This window comes from Bos indicus, chromosome 15 (genome assembly GCF_029378745.1).
Source record: "Bos indicus isolate NIAB-ARS_2022 breed Sahiwal x Tharparkar chromosome 15, NIAB-ARS_B.indTharparkar_mat_pri_1.0, whole genome shotgun sequence".
NCBI classification, from domain to species: Eukaryota; Metazoa; Chordata; class Mammalia; order Artiodactyla; family Bovidae; genus Bos; species Bos indicus.
Window position 1 is genome coordinate 62,861,125 of NC_091774.1, and position 17,632 is coordinate 62,878,756.

Consider the following 17,632-nt stretch of genomic DNA (forward strand, 5'->3'; position numbering starts at 1 on the left):
ATTTCAATTCTGATTTCAAAGGTTAGTAAAATACATTTTTACCACAGTCTTTGAAAGAATGCCTATTTAAAGGAACAAATCCTAATAAATATTAGTTTTCTAAGTAATATGTAACCTTAATGTTTTATGTTATTTCATTATATGTGATTTTTCTAATCCTGTAACTGTTGGACCTATCATTACTCTTTAATTTGCAACTTGACAAATCTGGATACCAAATTTGTAATAACTACTGTTTATTTTCAATAAAATGTGAAATAATTCAGTAATAGGATCTTTCAGCCCCAAATGCACAAGATACATAAATATTGCTTATTGATAGTAATATAGCAGTGAAAATGGTATAAAATCATGCTGTTGCTCCATGTTTTTGATACATAATAAACCAACACAACATATTCATACTGCTGCTGCTGCTACTAAGTCACTTCAGTCGTTTCCGACTCTGTGTGACCCCATAGACGGCAGCCCACCAGGCTCCCTCATCCCTGGGATTCTCCAGGCAAGAACACTGGAGTGGGTTGCCATTTCCTTCTCCAGTGCATGAAAGTGAAAGTGAAGTCGCTCAGTCGTGTCCGACTCTTAGCGACCCCATGGACTGCAGCCTCCAGGTTCCTCCGTCCATGGGATTTTTTCCAGGCAAGAGTACTGGAATGGGGTGCCATTGCCTTCTCCAATTCATACTGCTACTAACTTTATTAAGGCAAAACTCTGAAAATTAAAGACTTGACATTGAATACTTTCTAAAGTATTAGGACTTTAAGAAGAGCAAACCAGTCAGTCCTAAAGGAAATTAATCCTGAATATTAATTGGAGGGACTGACGCTGAAGCTGAAGCTCCAATACTTTGGCCACCTGATGCGAAGAGTTGACTCATTAGAAAAGACCCTGATGCTGGGAAAGACTGAAGGCAAGAGGAGAAGGGAGAGGATGAGATGGTTGGATGGCATTACCAGTTCAATGGACATGAATTTGAGCAAAGTCCAGGAGATGGTGAAGGACAGGGAAGCCTGTGTGCTGCAGTCCATGGGGTTGCAGAGAGTCAGACATGACTGAGCGACAGAACAATAAAGAAATATTTAATTTTAATTCATACTGCTTGCAGTTGAATCAAGGGAAGGTTTTCACAGAATAGGTTGTTGCTTCACAGAATAGGTTGTTCTCTTTTACACTGTAAAACCATTATTTTCAAAACGAAATGAGTTATTAAATGTTGATGTATGATTTAAAAATCTAGAGTCTCTTTCCCAGAAATATTGCCTGAGAGTTTAGTGAAGACTATTCCATTTATTTGATTTTATTGATTATACTAGTTTCTAATTTTTGTCATTCACTGAACCAGACATACATATACACATACTTGGGAAATAGAGTAAAATAGTGTCTCCATGATTTCTCAAAAAGTAAATCATAAAACCCAGATTCAAAGTCGGTTCTTTCTGATTTAAAAATCTCTGTTAGCAGTAATGCTATTCTGTCTCCATTCATGGAGTGCTTAGGGAATTGAAAAATGTGCATTAATTATGATGTAAATACATGAAAAAAGATATAGTGTTACTTTTGTAATTAAAAAAAATTAAAGATGAAACCTTTTAAGCCAGAAAATACAAAGTGGTTTTTATTCACTTAGCAACTTAAGTGGTGGGAAATTAACATTTGTCAATTAACCTGATCAATATCAGGTAATATTCCAGGCATTAGACCATGGGCTATCTCATTTATCCTCCAAACAACCCTACAAGAGAAGCAGTATTATCTGCACTTTGTAGGAAACTTGAGGTCAAAGACACTGAACAGCTTTACCACTGTTTAAGTCTGTGAGTGAGTAAAGCTGACACCAAACCCAAGTATCCAAAACCCCCTGCTCTCTTTTCTTTACCAGGCTGTCTCCATTTACTGCTGCAGTAAATGTATAACCCAACAAGAAGCTGGGCACCAGAAAAATTATACCTTGATTAGATATGGGGATGTAGTTTTTTAAATATATTTTAAGAATATTTTTGAGAACTAACAGTTTTACATGGAACAGGAAAATTTATAGATTTTAATTATCAAGGCAGTATTTCATTTCATAGTAGTTAACTGATAATTCATTTATTTCATATTAAACTTAAATGCTTAATTAAATGTAATTAAACTTTAAACATGTAATTAAATTAATTTTGAAAATGGGTACTTTACCATGTGAGATTTATTTTATGAAAAGCATGTGCTCATTTCACTAAAATGAACTTTACTGGTTCATTTATAAAACAATAAAGCTAAGCCTTACACTTGTCCATACTTTTCCTATAATTAAGACTAGAGGATATGGCTGTGTCTATCATGTATGAGGATATAATGTATAATTTTATAATTTCTAAAGGCGCTGTTGAAACCTATAAAGTTTTTTCTTTACAGTAAGAAGAACTGAAGGCCATTTGAAATCTATAATAACTAAAATTACTGGTATATTTGCCAATGGAAAATGTTCATACCTACAGTTTAAACTTTCAAAATAAAGCCTGGTTGTAGAATCTTGAAATGTATTACAATAATATTGCCTAGATAATTTTGTTTTGGTATTTTACTGTTATAAATCTGGTCACCTCAAACATAAAACAATAGAAAAACTGATTTTGAGAATAATTCTAAAACAGTTTACAATTTTTTTTTTTAATTTGATGTTGTTTTGAGGTAAGCTTTGCTAATAGGTATGTCCAAGCACAGTTCTTTTTCCCTACTAGAAAGATATTGTAATTCTTTATTATTTATTCATGAATCTACTAACATACTGCTTAACCTACTATTATAGACTGAATGTTAGTATTCATCCCATCCACCTCCCCTGCCAAATGCATATGTTGAAACCCTAATCCCCAAAATTTGGAGATAGGGCATTTGGGAGTTAGTTAGATGAGACCTAGGTTTGATCCCTGGGTTGGCAAGATCCCCTGGAGAAGGGAAAGGCGACCCATTCCAGTGTTCTGGCCTGGAGAATTTCATGGACTGTATAGTCCATGAGGTCGCAAAGAATCAGACATAACTGAGCGACTTTCACTCACTTAGATGATGTCTTGAGGGTGGGGCCCTGGTGTGATAGGATGGTGACCTTAAAAAAGAAAGAGAGACACTGAGTTCTCCACTCTCTCCTTGAGTAAACACCCAGGAAAAGCCATGTGAGCTCACAGCGAGAAGGTGACCATCTGCAACCCAACACTAACCCTGACTCTCACTAGACACCAACCCTGCTGGCACCATGATCTTGGACTTCTAGTCTCCAGAACAGCAATAAAATTAATTCCTGTTGTTTAAGCCACCCAATATTTTGTTCTAGTAGTACCCCAAGCCAACTAATTTACCCACTATATTGTAAAGTGGTACTTTTTAAATTATAAATATATTGGGTCTTTAATACTGAGTTTACATACAGTTGGTAGTAAATAATTGATTTTGTTTTCATGTGGTTTTTTTTTTGAAATTCAAGATTTTACTTTTACATATCTATGCTAACAGTAGCTGCTGCTGCTGCTGCTAAGTCGCTTCAGTTGTGTCTGACTCTTTGTGACCCCATAGATGGCAGCCCACCAGGCTCTGCCATCCCTGGGATTCTCCAGGCAAGAACACTGGAGTGGGTCGCCATTTCCTTCTCCAGTGCATGAAAGTGAAAAGGGAAAGTGAAGTCGCTCAGTCGAGTGTGACTCTTCATGACCCCATGGACTGCAGCCTACCAGGCTCTTCCATCCATGGGATTTTCCAGTCAAGAGTACTGGAGTGGGGTGCCATTGCCTTCTCCAACAATAGCTAGTAGTAGCTAAAAGTTTTGTATTAACTAGAATGAACTAAATTTTAAGAGAACTAGTTATCTTTCTGGGAGAATTTCTAGGAGAAAAACAGTGGAAAGTGGATAGGAATACTATTTACAATTTTAGCAGTCATTTCATTTTTCTTATCCTGCAAAGTCTCTTTACCATAGTAAGTGAAACTTCTAGATAAACCTCTGTAGTATTTTCATAGACAAATCATAGCTGTGTGTTCCCCATATGTTCCTGCTGCTGCTGCTGCTAAGTCGCTTCAGTCATGTCCGACTCTGTGCGACCCCATAGACGGCAACCCACCAGGCTCCACTGTCCCTGGGATTCTCCAGGCAGGAACACTGGAGTGGGTTGCCATTTCCTTCTCCAATGCAGGAAAGTGAAAACTGAAAGGGAAGTCTCTCAGTCGTGTCCGACTCTTTGCGACCCCATGGGCTGCAGCCCACCAGGCTCCTCCATCCATGGGATTTTCCAGGCAAGAGTGCTGGAGTGGGGTGCCATTGCCTTCTCTGCCATATGTTCCTACTAATATTCCTTTGTTTGCACTTTTGTCAAAACACTAATTTCATTACACTTAATTATTTGTTTTGTCTACATTCTTATGTTCCCACCAAGCTTTGGAAATCCTTGAGGAAAAGTTATAATTTTTTTTCATCTATTTATTGTCTGAATCTAGGACACAAGTATTAAGTTGATAGTCAATGAATTAGTGAATCAAAGCATAAAATATAGTTATAACTCAGATTAACTGTAGTCCTGTTCTTAGCACAGAGATTTAGTGGGATGAAACCAATAACTGAAACATAGCCATGTAAGAGTATATTTTATTTCAAAAATACAGATTTTTTTCTTAGATTGAGAAACAGAGAACCATAGTATATTTAGAAGTTATAAGTAGAAAATTTACTCACGAAAAAGGAATTTTGGAAGAGAGCTTCTAGGTGAGATTAAAGGTGCATAACAGAATCATAAAGTTACAGAATTAGACTATAAACTACTCTATTCGAAGGATATATAATAAATGATATAATGATATAAATCTCGGAGCTAAAGAAAATCAAAGATATAAGTGTGAGGAGGAATTTTATCTACCTGTTTATCTGCTGGTGATATAATTAAAGTAAAAAGGTGTTATCTGAAACTGTAGAGAGAGAACTATTATCCTGAACCTCATTTTGACCAATGAAGAGAAATGACTTGCTTATATGTTTACCGTTCTTTCTTCTTTCTGTTCTTCAAGGGGGCCTTTGGATTCATGGAATTTAATTGATCATTCTAGCATTCTAGCATGCTATTTTCATTGGTTGTCTTGGTATCTTCCACCTTATTCCCACATTCCTAATCCCAGTCATCTTGCCCATAGATGTACTCTCTCTTAGTTATGTATTTTATGTATATTCTTTCATATTTCTAGTCTTCCTTCAATAAAGCAGTTGTTGACCCTTGTCTCCCTTGTATCTTTCCAACAATTGTCTCTCTCCAATTGTTGACCCTTTCTCTGTCCCACTCCCTATATTCAATCTATCGGTAAATCCTGTCAACTATATCTTCAGTATATCCAGATCCTGATCACTTCTTGCATCCCTTACCTCCACCATGCTAAACCTAAGTCACCCATATTTCTTGCCAGGACTCTTGGCATAGCCTCCTAATTAATCTTTCTCCCTGCTTTTTGGTGGCTCCTATTTTTGTGTCCAAAGCAGCCCTCATGAACTTTTTCACATAGTACTGTCCAATAGCACTTTCTTCAAGGATGGAAATTTTCTATGCCTGTACTGTCCAAAATAGCAGCCACAAGCCACATGCAACTAATAATGAGTATTTTCAATATGACATTGAAATTTTTGTTTTATTAGTTCAAGTGTAAGTAGCTATGTGTGACTTCAGTTCAGTTGCTCAGTTATCTCCAACTCTTTGCAGCCTCATGGACTACAGCATGACAGCCTTCCCTGTCCATCACCAACTCCTGGAGTTTACTCAAACTCATGTCCATTGAGTCGGTGATGCCATCCAGCCATCTCATCCTCTGTCATCCCCTTCTCCTCCCACCTTCAATCTTTCCCAGCATCAGGGTCTTTTCAAATGAGTCAGTTTGTCCCATTAGGTGGCCAAAGTATTGGAGTTTCATCTTCAGCATCAGTCCTTCCAATGAATATTCAGGACTGATTTCCTTTAGGATGGACTGGCTGGATCTCCTTGCTGTCCAAGAAACTCTCAAGAGTCTTCTCCAACACCACAGTTCAAAAGCATCAATTCTTAGGCACTCAGTTTTCTTTATAGTCCAACTCTCACATCCATACATGACTATTGGAAAAAACACAGCTTTGACTAGATGGACCTTTGTTGGCAAAATAATGTCTCTGCTTTTTAATATGCTGTCTAGATTGGTTATAACTTTCCTTCCAAGGAGCAGTTGCCTTTTAATTTCATGGCTGCAGTCACCATCTGCAGTGATTTTGGAGCTCAGGAAAATAAAGTCTGTCACTGTTTCCATTGTTTCCCCATCTATTTGCCATGAAGTGATGGGACCAGATGCCATGATCTTAGTTTTCTGAATGCTGAGTTTTAAGCCAACTTTTTCACTCTCCTCTTTCACTTTCATCAAGAGGCTCTTTAGTTCTTCTCTTTCTGCCATAAGTGTGGTGTCATCTGCATATCTGAGGTTACTGATATTTCTTTTGGCAATCTTGATTCTAGCTATGTTTCATCCAGTCCAGCATTTCTCATGATGTATTTTGCATATAAGTTAAATAAGCAGGATGACAGTACACCTTGACGTACACCTTTCCCAATTTGGAACCAGTCTGTTGTTCCATGTCCAGTTCTAACTGTTGCTTCTTGACTTGCATACAGATTTCTGAGGAGGCAGGTCAGTTGGCCTGGTATCCCCATCTCTTCAAGAATTTTCCACAGTTTGTTGTGATCCACACAGTCAAAGGCTTTGGCATAGTCAATAAAGCAAAAGTAGATGTTTTTCTGGAACTCTCTTGCTTTTTCAATGATCCAACAGATGTTAGCAATTTGTTTTCTGATTCCTCCGCCTTTTCCAAATCCAGCTTGAACATCTGGAAGTTCACGGTTCACATACTGTTGAAGCCTGGCTTGAAGAATTTTGAGCATTACGTTGCTAGCATGTGAGATGAGTGCAATTGTGCTATAGTTTGAACATTCTTTGGCTTTGCCTTTCTTTGGGATTGGAATGAAAACTGACCTTTTGCAGTCCTGTGGCGACTGTTGAGTTTTCCAAATTTGCTGGCATGTTGAGCGCAGCACTTTCACAGCATCATCTTTTAGGATTTGAAATTGCTCAACAAATTCCATCACCTCCACTAGGTTTGTTCATAATGATGCTTCCCAAGGCCAACTTGATTTCTCATTCCATGTGTGACAAGTACTGTCTTATTAGACAGTACAGTTTCACAGCATTCAGATCAGATCAGATCAGTCGCTCAGTCGTGTCCGACTCTCTGCGACCCCATGAATCGCAGCACGCCAGGCCTCCCTGTCCCTCACCAACTCCCGGAGTTCACTGAGACTCACGTCCATCGAGTCAGTCATGCCATCCAGCCATCTCATCCTCTGTCGTCTCCTTCTCCTCCTGCCCCCAATCCCTCCCAGCATCAGGGTCTTTTCCAAAGAATCAACTCTTCGCATGAGGTGGCCAAAGTACTGGAGTTTCAGCTTTAGCATCATTCCTTCCAAAGAAATCCCAGGGCTGACGTCCTTCAGAATGGACTGGTTGGATCTCCTTTCACTCCAAGGGACTCTCAAGAGTCTTCTCCAACACCACAGTTCAAAAGCATCAATTCTTCGGCGCTCAGCCTTCTTCACAGTCCAACTCTCACATCCATACATGACCACAGGAAAAACCATAGCCTTGACTAGATGGACCTTTGTTGGCAAAGTAATGTCTCTGCTTTTGAATATGCTATCTAGGTTGGTCATAACTTTCCTTCCAAGGAGTAAGCGTCTTTTAATTTCATGGCTGCAGTCACCATCTGTAGTTGATTTTGGAGCCCAGAAAAATAAAGTCTGACACTGTTTCCACTGTTTCCCCATCTATTTCCCATGAAGTGGTGGGACCGGATGCCATGATCTTCATTTTCTGAATGTTGAGCTTTAAGCCAACTTTTTCTCTTATCACTCCTCTGGCTCAAACCTTTAATGACATCCCATCTCACCCAGAATAAAAAACCTATATGCAAACAGAGATCCACAAGGTCTACATGTCCTTACCTAATCTGGTTCCTTGCTGCCTCTCTGATCTCTGATATCATTGTGGTTGTGGAAAGAGTAAAGGGAATATCAAGAATGCTTTTAGACATGAGAACTAGGATAGTGCCATTTACAGGTGTAAGTAAGCATAACCATATATCTAACAATATTTATTGAACACCTTCTCTGGCGTGAATACCTTGTATGCTCCTGAGTACCTTTTATGAGTGTAGAATCATGTTAAGCACTAGGTTTATTGTAGTAAACTGTTATCCTTGACCATTTATAGCATAAGAAAGCATAATTAAAAATATTTTTTTTTAGAATCAGTTCAGTTTAGTTCAGTCACTCAGTTGTGTCCGACTCTTTGCGACCCCATGAATCTCAGCAGCATGCCATGCCTCCCTGTCCATCACCATCTCCCAGAGTTCACTCAAAGTCACATCCATCGAGTCGGTGATGCCATCCAGCCATCTCATCTTCTGTCGTCCCCTTCTCCTCCTGCCCCCAATCCCTCCCAGCGTCAGAGTCTTTTCCAGTGAGTCAACTCTTTGCATGAGGTGGCCTAAGTACTGTAGTTTCAGCTTTAGCATCATTCCTTCCAAAGAAATCCCAGGGCTGATCTCCTTCAGAATGGACTGGTTGGATCTCCTTGCAGTCCAAGGGACTCTCAAGAGTCTTCTCCAACATCACAGTTCAAAAGCATCAATTCTTCAGCACTCAGCTTTCTTCACAGTCCAACTCTCACATCCATACATGACCACTGGAAAAACCATAGCCTTGACTAGACGGACCTTCGTTGGCAAAGTAATGTCTCTGCTTTTCAATATGCTATCCACGTTGGTCATAACTTTCCTTCCAGGGAGTAAGCATCTTTTAATTTCATGGCTGCAGTCACCATCTGCGGTGATTTTGGAGCCCCAAAAGATAAAGTCTGAGACTGTTTCCACTGTTTGCCCATCTATTTCCCATGAAGTGATGGGACTGGATGCCATGATCTTCGTTTTCTGAATGTTGAGCTTTAAGCCAACTTTTTCACTCTCCTCTTTCACTTTCATCAAGAGGCTTTTGAGTTCCTCTTCACTTTCTGCCATAAGGGTAGTGTCATCTGCATTTCTGAGGTTATTGATATTTCTCCCGGCAATCTTGATTCCAGCTTATGCTTCTTCCAGTCCAGCATTTCTCATGATGTACTCTGCATATAAGTTAAATAAGCAGGGTGAAAATTAGAATAAGTACAATTTTAAAAAAAATTAATAAAACAAGAAGGGACTTCACTGGTGGTCCAGTGATTAAGACCGCACTTCCAGCACAGGGGGGCACAGGTTCAGTCACTGGTCGGGGAACTAAGATCACACATGCCGTGGGGCACAGCCAAAAAGAAACAAGTAAACAGATAAAGATCTCGTTATGAATTGTGATAAGTAGTATAAAGACAAAGAACACTCTCCATACACTGAGGGGGGGAGGGAATAAACTTTATGTTGTTTTAGGATGAGGCCTTTCTAAAGACCTAAACCTGAGACTTGAAAAAAAATCATAAGAAAAAAGTGGTCTTACAGAGAGCACTAAGCCAAGAAGTTTTCTTGGCTTAGGGAACAGCAGGTGTACTAGGAAAGGAAAGTAACTGGTGTTTTCAAGTACCTGAAAAGCCTAGTTGTTGAAATAGAGTGAGTGATAACAAGTGTTACAAAGATGAGTTCTGAGAAATAGGGTTGATGAGTTCAGAGAAGTAGGCAGGTGTCGTACCATGCTTTAAAAATGTATTCATGAAGGGATATAGGTAGAATCAGTTTCTACCTATATTCCCTGGGCTTCCCATGGGGCATATATATATAGGGCTTCCCAGGTGGCTTGACAGTAAAGACTCTGCCTTCTAAAGCAAGAGACATGGGTTCGATCCCTGGGTCAGGAAGATCCCCTGGAGAAGGACTGCAGCCCACTCCAGTATTCTTGCCTGGAAAATCCCATGGCAAGAGGAGCCTGATGGGCTGTAGTCCATAGGGCTGCAAAGAGTCAGACACAACTTAGTGACTAAACAGCAACAGCAGTCCTGTTTATATAAAACTTTATATAGCTTTTCCGAAATTCTTTTCTAACAAAAACTCAGTACACATTAACTTAGGTTCTTAAATGTACTTAGTGATATTTGGTAGAAAAAACTCATGAAAGTCTGGAAGCTAAATGCTCGTCTTACACTATGAGATTCAGTATGTATATACATCAGTATTGGAAAGGTTATGAGTGAAATGCCAGAATTAAATAAATAGTCGTAATAACTCTGTTTATGTTTGTTTATTGGTAAAATACTCTTCAGAATCAAATATTTTTATCATCATGCTTCCTAACATCCCACAGTAATTTTTCTCAGTAAAGTAAGAGGGATTGATATAGAGCAGTATCTGAAAGAACATTCGTCAAATTGTTAACAATGTTTACCTTTGAGTGGTGGATTTTGGGGGGTTTTTTTTCCTATCCCTTCTATGTTTTATATGTTTGAATTTTTATGATGAAAACATTTTTTTCATAAAGGAAAGGGATTTCAAATAAGTGTGTAAAGTCTAACCCTTTGGGGTTAATATAATGAAATCTTTATATCTCATATCAAACTATATTTCCAAAGAGTTAAAGATTTAAATACAATAAATTAAATTATAAAAGTAATAGAAGAAAATTAAAGAGAGTGTTCCCTAGTGGCTCAGAGGATAAAGCATCTGCCTGCCATCTGGGAGACCTGGGTTCAATCCCTGGGTTGGGAAGATCCCCTGGAGAAGGAAATGGCAACCCACTCCAGTATTCTTTCCTGGAGAATCCCATGGACAAAGGAGCCTGGTGGGCTACAGTCCACAGGGTTGCAAAGAGTCAGACACGACTGAGTGAGTTCACGAGTTCACTAAAAAGAATGTTTAAAATCTTGGAGTGGGGAAATAGCAAACAGTATATCTAGTGATTCTCTTTGGAGGAATCAGAACTCTTTGGAGAAATCTTTGATTCAAAGGAAAGAAAACAATAAATCTGTAACATTTTTTTATTCTTAGATGTGCTTGAAGAATGATGAGGGCATGTCAAAAAGATAAGAAGCCAGCTCAAAAGAACTCCCACTGGCCAAAGAAAAGACAATTTGAGCATCAAAATAAATAAATATAGTAATGGATTGTAACCCATTTAATAAAACAGGAAGTCATGAATATTTATAGACAAAAATGAACAAATAAATACATTATTAACAAACAAGATATTTACATACCCTCAAAGTACCTTGCCACAAAATACTGATGACTAAGAAGGGGACAATATAATTTTATGGTGGAGAAGCCTGGTAGACATCACCTTAATCAAATTAAGATCACCAGTAATGGGGCAAATTGAAGTTATGTATCCCCTGATAGCATGAAACAAAAAGAACTCAGCAATACTTCTGTGATATTCCTACCAGGTATTCATAATGTAAACATACCCATGAGGAAACATCAGACAAACCCAAGTTGGGAACATTCTACCAAATGGCTGGCCTGGAATCCTTAAGTGTCAAGATTATAAAAGTCAAGAAAAACGTGAGGAATTTGCAGGTTAAAGGAGGCTGAAGAGACAATTTAGATGTAACACATGATTCTGAATTCAATCCTTTTGCGATGAAGGATGGTACTAGCACAGGTGGCAAAACTTGAATGGGATTGAAGATTTGGTGGTAGTATCCAATTTCCTAATTATATCAATATCCTAAGTCAGATGGCTATATTATTGTTATATAGGGGAATGTTTTTGTTTATAGGAAGCATACCCCAAGAAGTGATGAGTCATCATGTCAGCAACTTATTCTCCAGTGAAATAGAGAATAAAGATTTTTGTTTTATGTATACAACTTTTCTATAAATTTGAGATTGTTTCAGAATTTTTAAAAGTAAAAATATATGTATATATAGATATATATATACTTATACATATTTAGTAAATTAAAGCCATTTTTAAATTAGTAAGAACAAGTTGAGTGCCCTAATACAAAATGGGCAGAAGAAATGAAGAGGCTGTTCTCAAAAAAGATACAGAAATAGCTAAAATAAGGCTAACTAGTAATCAAAGAAATATAAGCAAAAACCAAAGAAATACCAATTTTTCAGCTATTAAATATTTAAAATGATAATGTGTTGTGTTAAAGATAGTGTAGAGAAACAAATGTCACTCATCTTAATTGTACAAGTGTGCATTGTTAAAACAGTTCTAGGAAAGTGTGTCAAAAGTGAGAGTGTACGTTACCATTGTTGCCATCATCCCATTTATAGGAATCAGTAAAATTACTTCTTGTTTGGGAAAAAAATAAAACTACTTCAGCTAATTTTTCAATCTGGACAATCAGCTCTCTTTTCCCTATCCCATTCTTTCCTTTGAGAAAAACACATTTGGAGTTCAATTTCTCCTGATATATAGACTATTAAAAGACTTAACAAGTGAAAACACTTACTAAGATTGTTTACAAAAAAATACATGCACCTCAATCTACATAGTGAAATTATTTCCAATAACCAAGATATGAAAGCAAGCTAAGTGTCCATTAACAGAAAAGTGGATAAAGAAGATATGATATACATATACAATGAAATATTACTTAGTCATTGAAAAATGGAATTTTGCCATTTTCAACATCATGGATGGACCTGGAGAGTATTATGCCTAGTGAAATAAGTCAGAGAAAGACAAATACTATGTTATCACTTATGCATGGGATCTAAAAAATAAAATGAATGAATAAAGCAAAGCAGCAACAGACTCTCAGGTATAGAGCACAAACTAGTGGTTACCGGTTGGGAGAGGGAAGGGAGGAGGGGCAGGATAAGGATAGGGGATTAAAAAGTACAAACTACTATGTATAAAATAAATAAACTATGCAGAAACCCCATACAAGCATTTGAGTTTACTGAGACCACTGTACTGTTGGCTACCATCTCTCACCTGCCTTGATAAACTCTTTCAGCTAATTAACCATCTTGATCCATGGTCAGCTTTAATCTTCACTTCCTTGCCCTTCTCTTGCTTTGTCTCACTTTCTCAGCAAAACTACTATTCTAGTTAAATGGTACTCTGACTGAAAAGACAGAAAGTGGTGGTTGTAGGGAGAAGAGTATATGAACTGAGATTATACAAGGATAGCAGTTATTGATGATGACAAGATCTAGGGTATGACCATGGAAATGGGTATTAGAGGTTGAATGGAGACAAGATTGTTGGAAGAGAGATGGTCAAGAAACTGAAAGGCCAGGGTGTTTGAAAGATGAGTAATGACACAAAGTTGGAGAGATGACAGCAGAAAAGATGGGTAGTAGGAGACATAATCCAGTGACTTTTTTATATCAATAATTAGTGCAGATCAGACTAATTGAACTGAATTATTTTTCGTGAAGGATCATAACCATTCTCAGCAGTGCCCCTGTCAGTCAGTGGGTTGTTTCAAGATGCATACAGTTCTTCTATCTTCATGATCTTAGTACTTTCCCAGCTGTGGTCCAGAGGTCTGTGCTGGCCACAGCCCACCTTTGTTCCCTTAACACATTCCTGGTCTCTTTATGTTCTCTTAATTGAGTATCCATGGTGAAGAGAATCAAACTCAATGTCCTTAGGCAAAAAGCATCAGAAAAGAAAAATCAATAAATGACATCCTTCAGTGTAATAATAATGGAATTTTTAACTTGAAAATTACTTGTGAGTAGACTTCACAGTCTTTATAGCCACATGCAAATTGTATGCTAATATAACTTTAGCTCAGCAAACTGTTTTACACAGTTAGTTGAAACATTTGATATTGTGCCTACAGCCTTACAAGTATGTCTCACCTTTTGTCATAGATGAATACCTGAAATATATGTATAAATAGTTTTTTGGTAATACAAATTATATTTTCTCAGTGATTTGCATAATATCAAAAATGCTTCATCTTTAGTTTAAGTCAATCATAATTGATAGTTATAATAGTTTTTCTTCTTAAGAAGTAGTTAACATCAATATTTAAATGCACCAGAAGTTCTTTTAAAAAGCTAACAGTGAATCATTTTAATGAGGAAAGTCATTCTTAAAATAGAAAAGAAAATTAATCCTTGAATCATGTAATTTTAAGTTAGAATGGACAACAGAGATTATCTAGTATGCTCCTTTGGTTTACAGATGAGAAAATTTCAAAGTTCAGAACAGAAAATTTAAAGAATTGGCCTCAAATCACGTATTCTGCTCCAGTTGCTGGTACAGATAGAACTAGAACCCAGATCTTGAGCACACTTTCCATTGTGCTATACTGGTACCTAGTTTCTATATTTGTAAATATGTGCTTTTCAATATTGAATTTTCTTTACAAACCATCAGATCAGATCAGTCGCTCAGTCATGTCCGACTCTTTGCAACCACATGAATCGCAGCACGCCAGGCCTCCCTGTCCATCACCAACTCCCGGAGTTCACTCAGACTCACGTCCATCGAGTCAGTGATGCCATCCAGCCATCTCATCCTCTGTCATCCCCTTCTCTTCCTGCCCCCAATCCCTCCCAGCAGCAGAGTCTTTTCCAATGAGTCAACTCTTCGCATGAGGTGGCCAAAGTACTGGAGTTTCAGCTTTAGCATCATTCCTTCCAAAGAAATCCCAGGGCTGATCTCCTTCAGAATGGACTGGTTGGATCTCCTTGCAGTCCATACACCGGGTTAATACAAGGCCTACCTATTGGTAAAGTCCTCACCAATGCAACTAAAAGAAAAATACCTTCCTATGACAGGTGGCTCAGTGGTAAAGAATCTTCCTGCCATCGCAGGAGCTGCAGGAGACATGGGCTTGATCCCTGGGTCGGAAGATCCCCTGGAGAAGGAAATGGGAACCCATTCCAGTATTCTTGCCTGGAGAATCCAATGGAGCCTGGCATGCTATAGTCCATGGGGTCACAAGAAGTCAGACACAATTGAGTAGGCACACCCATATATATGACTGTATATCTGAATACTTTGACTGTGTTGAATTGAGCCATGTTCAAACCTCATCTGTATTTAGATCCAGAGACTTTTCATTGATTCTGGACCTCACTCTAGTTTAACCAAAAGAACTTGAAGTTTTAGAAAACTTGAATTTTAGGTGCCACTTCTGTTACTTAATTGTTGTACAGCCATGGTCAAATTACTTAGTCTCTAATGGGTCTTAATTTTCTCAACCATAAAATGGAGTTAATGGCTGTATTTGCCTCACAAAGTTACCATAATGATCAAATGATGTGACAGTGATGCAAAAGGTTTTTGAATATTTAATGTGCCAGATACTTTGCCAGTTGATATATCATATTTATTATCTAAGCGTTAACTTTCACTTATCAACTAGTTAATTTCACATATACTGATTTTATTTTGTAATGTTTTTTCACAGATAAAATCTTATCTCCTGTTACCTAAGCTTTTTTGTTGTTGATACATTTATTCTTTGATCACATTAAGACCTCTGTAGTATTCCTTTGTTCGTTGTTTGATAAGGTAATTATGTATTATTTATTGTCTGATTACCAGATTTATTTTCTAGATATATATCTGATTTTTTTACAGTAGTATTTTTTATCTTTCTCAATTAGATTAAATGACAAAATTACCTTTCTCAGGAAAACTAATGCCATTTCTTGATATAAATTACAGTTCTCTGATGCAAATATCCTTTGGACCTATTGCTGAAAATTGGGGGAGGATGGACATTGATAAGGCATGAAAGGCTCATGTTTTTTATCAACTTTTTAAAGATGTTAACTTGGGCATCAGCATATAGGTTTACATTGGGTAATTGGACCCCTTTTGTCCATATTTGTTTTATTAAGATAAAGAAATTCCTATCAGACAGCATGGTAATACCAGATACATAAACAATGCACCTGGACAATTTTTTAACTAAAGAAAATTTTAAATGCCCTATATTTTAAAGGTAAAGTTAAAATTCTAATTTTTAATAATTTTTGTACTGTTGTAGGACGGGGGAGCCTGGTGGGCTGCCGTCTATGGGGTCACACAGAGTCTGACATGACTGAAGCGACTTAGCAGCAGCAGCAGCGTAGTTTTAAAGACAAAGACATTGTAGAATTTCATGATAGGTAATTTTACTATGAAAGTTATCAAAAATTATGAAAATCAGGCAAAATAATATACGTGATTTGAAATGTGCTGCTTGTGGGATATGTTGTATATACCATGATAACTTACCTTTGTTAAATGTTTGGAAACAATAAGGAAGCCAGGGTCATATTTGTAACTGGATTTACTTCTTAACAACTGTTTTATGAGTTACTAGACTGCTGAACAAATAAAAAGGCAACATCCTCAAAATTTAAAAAGAGGTTTAATAAAAAAAATTTAGATGACACAAGATATTTATTTTCAGTAAAAAATGTATTACTATAAAATATTGTTGACAAGGACTTGTATCTCATGAAGATTAACAATACTTAGTATTTTAATGTTAATATTATATAAACTAGTTCAGTTTTATAAGTTCTAATCCCATGTATCTAAAAATGAATATCCTCAGTATACCTAAATGTATGATTTTTTTCCCATTGATCAAAGTGTTTATTTTCCTAGAAATCTTACTAGTTTGGAGAAATTTATTTTATTATAATCTTCTAATCACTGTTAGTGATTGGATTATGTATGTCAATGTGAAATAAGAAAAAAGACTAAGGCATACTTGGCTTTATGTCTTGTTTTTGTTCTCATACCAGAAGAACCACTGTCTCCAAACCATTGAAGATCTACTATAGTTATCTTATCAAGCTGTGAAAAGATGAAATGGATAAATGGTAGCAACTAAAATTAAAAAAGTAATTTATGTATGTGGTATTTAGTAATGGGCCTTTTAGACACCAAATTTACTACCAAATACTTGAAGCAGATTTTATTATCGAACAACTTAGGGCAGAGGGAAAAATACTTGAGAAACTTTTTGAATATATGAAATAATAATGGTCTTAGGTAGATTCATTATTGGTGGGTTAGGATACACTGGATATGTTTCTGATCCACCCTCCTTTAACCCATAGTGACTTTCGTCAAATGATTGGCTGGAATTCATTTCATAATAAAATCTTGGAGCAGATTGTAGCCGCTGAAGCTAATTGACCCAGATAGAAATTGAATCTGTTGTGTTCAAACAAAAACACTGTTTTAATAGTTGGACTCACTAGGACAAATATGTGTTAAGATGCAAAATAGTCACATCGTTGTCCTTGTGGAATATGATTATTTATAGACACATTTCCTCACTCTAATTTTGTTAGGGTAGAAAAATATCTCCTTCGTTTAATCCATTGTATTTTCATTGAAAATGGAGAAATAAGTGTATGAGAAATACTTGTATTGCCAAATCCTTCAATTGGAGTAATACTTGTTTTGCACAGAACACCATTGTCTTCTCTTGGTTTTCTTTTGTTGTTGTTATTAGAGATGTACTTTTAAACTGGGTGTGACTGTTCAATAAAATGTTTACAAAGATGCGCATATATTTTTGCTGAACCACTTATCATTAATTTTGTGCACATTTATTTAAATGGTTTGCTGCATTTCCTAGCTTCTTAAGAGTATTCTTTAATGTTACCTGAATGCTTCAAATTATATTTTCTTCTTTC

At 36.9% G+C, this 17,632-nt stretch overlaps 1 protein-coding gene across 3 annotated transcripts in view; it reads left to right on the forward strand.

Moving 5' to 3' along the window:
* Positions 1-17,632, forward strand: part of ELP4 (elongator acetyltransferase complex subunit 4) — a 257,422-nt gene that overhangs the window by 82,613 nt on the left and 157,177 nt on the right. The gene's annotated exons all lie outside the window — the stretch shown is intronic.